The 6,128-nt window shown below is 47.0% G+C and overlaps 1 long non-coding RNA gene across 1 annotated transcript; it reads right to left on the bottom strand.

Moving 5' to 3' along the window:
- Positions 1-1,388: 1,388 nt before the first annotated feature.
- Positions 1,389-5,908, bottom strand: LOC140909914 (uncharacterized). The gene is made up of 3 exons (XR_012158383.1): positions 5,382-5,908; positions 4,443-4,546; positions 1,389-3,119 (listed from the first exon to the last, which is right to left on the bottom strand). It is a non-coding gene; the product is annotated as an uncharacterized lncRNA (long non-coding RNA).
- Positions 5,909-6,128: the final 220 nt, after the last annotated feature.

Here is a 6,128-nt window from a genome sequence, read left to right as displayed (position 1 = left end):
TGGTATTATGCTGTGCAGTATCATGTGTCAGGGCCCTTTTGCAAAAGTTAATAAGTCATTCTCTTCAGGGCTATCACAAAGTGCTTATGCAAAGTCCTATTGTAAAGAAATAAGTAGCCCAAGTGAGAAAACTCAGAGCCAAGGCTGTTGAGTGTTCTCAAAGGGGGGAGTTGTTGGGAACACTGGGGCATGGCCACTAGGTAACTCGAGGGGATGGAAGACCACAAGTGTCGATGAAGCCCCCTCGCACTAGGCCCCTGCGTCCTTGCCCCCCCCTCCTGCCTGGAGGCACTCGCAGCAGCTCTGCGTGCTAGGCCCAAGTGTCCTTGCCCCCCATCCCCCCCGCCTGGAGGCACACACAGCAGTTATGCTGAGAACTGCAACAGTATGTTGCAGAGTCAGACTGCCTGAAACTAAGCAAGGCCAAACAGGGGAGATATGGAAGAACAATGCTGAATAAAGCAGCTTTATGTATAGTTTAACAAATGATACAGAGAATCAGGGAACTAGCTGGGAATTGGATTGGCTGGCTATATGGATACTTGGAGCAGCTTGCTATTGGATAAGTATGCTGGGAAAAAGGATGTATAAAAGTCTGTGTAACTTCCTGCTCTGTTGTGCAGGATTTGAGATTTTATTCTCCCTGTACCTTTTTGAAGCTTCAAATAAGCTTTTCTGCTTCTCCACCCCGTTGTGATTATTGGGTGTAGCACACCGGGTAACGAACCAACTCAAGCTGTTGTTCAGCCTCTCGGCACTGGGTGCCGGCAACAAGACTGTACCACTGAATGCAGCGGGGGGTGTGAGAGAGGAAGGGTACACAGAAGTCCTCTGTAGGAGCCCAGAGCCAGACCAGATGGCTCCTGTCGCGGCATCCTGCCTCCTTATCTCTTCTCCCTCTCTCATACAGATGGATCCTCTGTTCACACACATGTCTCCCAGACTTTTCTCTAGCTATTGTGCAGCCAGAGAAACCATTTCCTGGTTGAAATAGGGGAAACCAGAGATTTCACAGTTACTGTGAAAACAGTGCAGCCATCTCCATGGCAATGCTTGCAGCCATGCAGTGCGTGTACTGCCTCTGACAACATGTTTTCGTGGTGGTAGCATAGCGACTGCTCTAACTGATCCGAGTTCTCATTGCTTTCTCATCTATAACACCTGGTGCTGTCCCTGTTCGGCGCTCATGGCCTAATGACTGTACCAGCATCATCACATTGTATTCAATGCAGCAATGCATCTTCTGGCACCTTGTTGGCGGGGATCCAGCTCCCTCCTCCCTCTTAGTTCCCAGACACAGTTCGTCGGAAAATAACAGTCCAGAGGCCAGTCTGTCAGCATTTGGATGGGTTTATTGGAGCTAAAGAAGCCAGCATGTTCCGAAGCCCTTCACACCGGGCGGGCTATGGCTATAAGCTGATAGTTTTCCTAGTCTCCTCACCCAACTACAGTTCAGTACGCTGATAGAACCACCTCCTTCTCCTAACCCCTGGCTCTACATGCCGAGGGAGCTCCCTTCTCGGCCAATCTAATTATACTTGTATTGCCCCTCCCCGGGTACCACCCTGCCAATGTAAGGTCATATTCAATTCTGAATGGTCCCGAGTCTGGGGTCGATAAGACCACCTCTTTTGTCTCTGATAGGAGGGGTAAGGAGCGGGGTTTCTTTTGGTCATGGTCACTCTCGCGGACTCTGCGTCTCCTCCTTACACTGTCCCCTCCAGCTACTTGGTAACCATTGCAACCCCTTGCTCAATTAGCCCTTTATATTCAAGGCTACCAGCTGCGAGGGAGGAAGGCGGGGTGCAGCCTTGTGCTTTCACTTACATTCTGTTGCTTTGTTTTTCAGCCTGTTTAAACTAAAAGCAAGGCCAGAAGCAGGATTATTATTGTTTAGTCTCTACCCTATTTACTTCACATTCTCCTAACAAATCTCTCATGTGCAAAGATGCTCCTGCACTATGAAATCCAGCTGTTCAAAACAAAACCGCTACCTCTATATGAGGTCCCTCAAATGTAGCTGACGAGGCCAGCTGCTTGCAGGCACACATTTTGAAAACTTCAGGCCCAGATCCTCTGTTGTATTTAGGCTTCTAACGTCCACTTATGTAACTGAATGAATGTGAGGAGCCTAGATAGCTTTGAGGATCCAGCCTGTAGTTACCATATCACCATGGGCCTCTGCATCAAGACTGACTGATCCAAAGCCCATTGCAATCACTGGAAGTCTTTCCATTAACAGCAATGAGCTTTGGATCAGGCCCCAAATCAGTCATTGTGACCAAGATCCATCTGAACAGAAGACCCCATCACACAAGGAAGTCTGGACAATGCTATCATACACAACACGTTGTAGCTGAATAAAGTAAACCACTCTGCTTACCAAAAAGACAGATCTGATCATCTGTCATTTTCATTAGGAGAAGGTGCTTGCTTCCAATGATAAATTTGTTGCAAATTCTGTTAGAGCGTCCCGTCATAACACCACATTCAGCCTTACTATCAAGGCTTCTGTCGAAGCAGGCTGTGATAGCAAAACCCATGCCAAGAGGAGACTGGACGACAAGATGGTGCCATTTTGTTCATTGTGCTGCACAGCGCTGGACCACTCCAAGCTTGTGCCATAAATATCCTGAAATCAGACTGCCCGTGCTGCTGATCATAGCGATAATGAGCACAAGTAACCAGAGCTGCTTTGAGGGGGACCATGGTGCGCTGCAAGTCAGAGAGAAGAAACAGATAGCCGCATTCTTCAGTGGGCCCTACCCAGCTCTTTAGTGTTTGGCTTTGGTATAAGTTTCTTTCAAGGATGAAATTCCTTCCTTCCTCAGTAACTGCTTCGGGCGAGAGCTGGGAGTTAGTTCTTCAGAGTAGGGTCTCTGTGAGGAGTTGTACGTTGTGGGGCTGTGCCAAGCCATCACTTACAGTATTGCTTCCCTCCAGTACCTGTTTCCTCACACTTGTTTACACAGCCCAGTTTGTTTCCCTTTGCTTTCTTTGGCTCTGGTGAAGGCAGGTGCAACTCAGTGTCTACTGTGCCTACAGCAGTAAGGCACTGAACCTGGTGGTCAGGAGCATGCAGGAATTTCTACTGTGCTGGATTGTATTTCACAGGCAGGCTGGCAAGAAAGAGTCAGTTTCAAAAATAGCATTCAGGCCTGGTCTACACACAAAAATTCACAAATTCAAGAGATCTTGTAATTTTATATCAATGTAGTACAACCAGTGAAGCTTGCTTGAACATTCATATTGGTTTCAAACTGATGTAAAATGACATAGCTTTAACTGGGCAATTTACAAGCTAAACTGAACAAACCTGTCAGAAACCAATGTGATAATGCCTAGTCCTTAAACACTATTTTTTAGCAGTATATCTCACAGCTCTTCAGGAAAGAGATAAGTATCATATCCCCCTTTTACAGATGGGGAAACTAAGGTATACAGACAGGAAGTGACTTGCCCAAGGTCTCCCAGCAGGCCGGTGACTAAGCCAAGACTAGAACCCAAGTCTCCTAGGTTGTTGTCTTGTGCTGTATCCAGTAGGCTGCATTGCCTCTGACACAGAAGAGTGGACGCACAGGGATTTGCCCCAGTTTAACTGCATTGGTTTTTAAACAGTTGGAATTAAATTGGTGCACTGGATCCTTTTTTCATACGCAATTAAGCTAATCCATTTGGCCTCCAAATTTAAATACTGGCATTGTTAGCACTCAGATTCTTACCAAAAGTATGGTGTGTATATATTTTAAAAGTTACATTTTGCCAAAGCACTTCCTACTATATTGCATATTTAGCAGTGCAGATGTAAAATAAAAATGTTTACCAAGTAGGTCTTGGGTAGGTCGAAAGGGTGTTTTACCTATAGGTTTTTCCCTTTAATCTCATAATATGATCTCTAGTAACAGAAGACTGTGACGCTAGCAGACCAGGTGCCTGCTCTTGCCAAAGGCTCAGGGCATCAGCTAAGCAATGACAAATCCATAGCTGGAAACCAGACCAGCTCACCTCTGTTTTAGCATTGCTCAAGATAGGTGTTAGACTGGTAAGAATATGTAATGTTTAGACTCTATAAAATGATTGGAAATTGCGGAATGCTTTAAGCTTAGATATAATGTCTATGTCCCAGGCTGTAAGTTAGCGATCCTGGTTCTGCTGGGACACAACTGAAAGTGCCAATTCAGGACAAATTGTTTAAAGCAGGGCAGTTACAGCCCAAGGCTGGAGTTCCTTTGCACACCGAAACAAACTAAACCAGCCAAACAGAGAAGACTTCGGTTTTACCCCACTGGCTAATCATAAGTCACACAGGCAATACCCTTAGACACTCCAGTTTCCCAGGGTCATCACCAGTCGCACTCGTTATGGGGACGAATGGTTATGAAAACCCATATCCCAGTAAAAGAAAAAAGGTTCCTTCAATCCCAAAGGACCAAGACACAGACCATTGCCCACATACTATCGTGAACGTCCCCAGGAAGACTTCTTATGAGGATTGGAGTTAACCTCAGGGACCGAGATGATAGGGGGAGCATAGAGAGTTTTGCACCTGCAGGGGGATAAAAACGGAGAGGAAAATTTAAGATGATACATTTCTGAGAACAAAAGGGAGACTTTCACAGTGAATCAAGCAATTCACAACAGACAGCACATGCGCTTTAGGTAGAAGGTCGCATTTTGCCTTCTATATTGAGCACCTGCCAGTATGGTGACACATCACACACGGCTAGGCAACAGAATTCAGTTTCCAGTCAGCCATGGTAAGCCAAAGGGTACGCGGGTTTGGCGTCCAACGCCTTCGTAACATGTGGGAATGGTTTCAAACTGCAGCGTCCTCCTTTCCCATAGCAAGCAGTGCTGGTTGGGTTTGCCATTTAAAAGGAGGGGCTGCGGTTTTCAGGTGGATGTGCAGCACACACCTCCCCTCACCTTTCCGAATGGCTATTTGGGGTGATCTTTTTTAGCCGAGCGCAAACAGCCCAGAATGAACGGGGTCCTTTTATTATTTCCTTAAAAAAATTCCCCTATATCAACCAGGTGACCATGTCTGGGGATGGAGCTGTAATCCTCCAGGGACATCTCCATGAAACTCTCCTAGAGGTACTCTAAAAGCCTTTGCAGAAGATTTTTAGGGAGGGCTTGGCGTGGTAAAGTGTCCTAACATGGAGGAAGAAATAAGGCAGCCCTCCCTAGAAACCCCTTCTGCAAAGGCTTTCATCTTCATAGAGATGTTCCTGGAGGATTCCCGCTCCATCCCCAGACATGTTAACAGACTTTTCCAGTAGCTGTACTGGCTGCGAATGAATCCCAAGTCTTCAGGGCAAATCAAACATTAAACACTATTGCTTTTAAATCCTGCAATGAAGTTACAAATGTGCACTTACCAGAGGTGCCTTCTTCGCCTTCAGGATCCGGGATTCCGCCTTGGGAGGGTATTGGCGCCAAGGTGAGGAAAAGGTCCTGGCTGCCGGGGAGAACGAACTTGCCTGCTGCGCATTCTCCTCCTGCCTCTCATCCACAAAATACTCTTCCGTGTTGCGTGAGACTCCCCCCTTGCAGGAGTATGCGGACAGTGGTGGAGGAGTGGTAGGGTCCCCCCATAGAATGCCATGCAGCGGATCATAGAAGCAGCATGTATGGGGCTCTGACCCAGAGCTACCGTTTGCCTCCTTTGTCTTCTGGTAGGGTTGCCTAAGCTCCTTCACTTTCACGTGGCACTCCCGTGTGTCCCTGTTGTAGCCTCTGTACCTCATGCCCTGTGCAATTTTGGCGTATATATATTAGCATTTCTTCTTTTTGATCGGAGTTCAGACAAATGCTTCTCCCCACACAGCAATCAGATCCAGTGTCACCCATTTGCTCCATGCTGGAGCTCGTTTGCCATTCTGGGGGGACTGCATGGTCACCTGTGTTGCTGAGCTCACGACGCTGACCAAACAGGAAATGAAATTCAAAAGTCCCAGGGTATTTCTTGCATACCTGGCTAGTGCACAGGAGTTGAAAGTGCTGTCCAGAGCAGTCACATTGGAGCACCAATAACGCCGGAGGCCAATAACATCGACTTGCATCCACACTACCCCAAATTCCACCTAACAAGGTTATTTTAGCACTACTCCCCTCTCCAGGGAGGA

This window comes from Lepidochelys kempii, chromosome 4 (genome assembly GCF_965140265.1).
Source record: "Lepidochelys kempii isolate rLepKem1 chromosome 4, rLepKem1.hap2, whole genome shotgun sequence".
Classification (NCBI taxonomy): Eukaryota; Metazoa; Chordata; order Testudines; family Cheloniidae; genus Lepidochelys; species Lepidochelys kempii.
The sequence above is the reverse complement of the archived record's forward strand: the minus strand, read 5'-3'. Positions and strand labels throughout refer to the sequence as shown.